Here is an 844-nt window from a genome sequence, read left to right as displayed (position 1 = left end):
GTGCTGGTTTTTGTCTGATTGAATTTGCATGGGTCTTGTGGATGCTGACCCCATTGCTATAAGTTCATATGAGCAATGATTTTTTTTTTAAGTATAGGTGCTTAGAGATATAAATTTCTCTCTTAGGACTGCTTTCATTATATCCTGTAACTTTTCATTTTAATTTATTTTCAGGAATATTTTATTTCCTTCTTGATTTTATTTTCTTCTTGATTTCCTTCTTGTCATTCAATAATTTGCTGTTTAATTCTTTGAGTTCTTCATTTCCTGGAGTTCATTTTGCTGTTGATTTCAAGCTTCATTTCATTGGTTAGATAGAATACATTGAACTCTTTCAATTTTCCTTCGTTTGTTGACAATTTTATAGAAACTTCTATGGGCTTCTGAGAAGAATGTATATTCTGCAGTGTTTGGGTAGAATATTCTGTAGCTAGCTGGTAGGTCAACTTCAGCTATATGATAACACTTAGCACTGAAGTTTCTCTGTATTTGTTTTGTCTGGATGACCTGACCATTGGTGTGACTAGTTTATGAAATTCGCCCACTATTAATATCTTGGGGTTAATCTGTGGCTTAATGCCTAATAGTATATATTTTGTGAAACTGGGTATAGCCATGGTTGATATGTATATATGTTTAGAATTTTAATGTCTTCTTGTTGGATTGTTCCATTGGTCAGAATGGTGTGAATTTCTTTTTCTCTTGTGATTAGTTATGTACTGAAGTTTATTTTGTCAGATATTAGACTAGCAACACCTGCCTGTGCCCTGATCACATTTACTTGGTATGCTTTTTCTTTCCTTTCACTCTAAGGTAGTGTTTATTACTGAAGCTGTGATGTTCT

This window comes from Nannospalax galili, unplaced genomic scaffold (assembly GCF_000622305.1).
Source record: "Nannospalax galili isolate Female #2095 unplaced genomic scaffold, S.galili_v1.0 scaffold59, whole genome shotgun sequence".
NCBI classification, from domain to species: domain Eukaryota; kingdom Metazoa; phylum Chordata; class Mammalia; order Rodentia; family Spalacidae; genus Nannospalax; species Nannospalax galili.
This window is presented reverse-complemented; position numbering follows the sequence as displayed.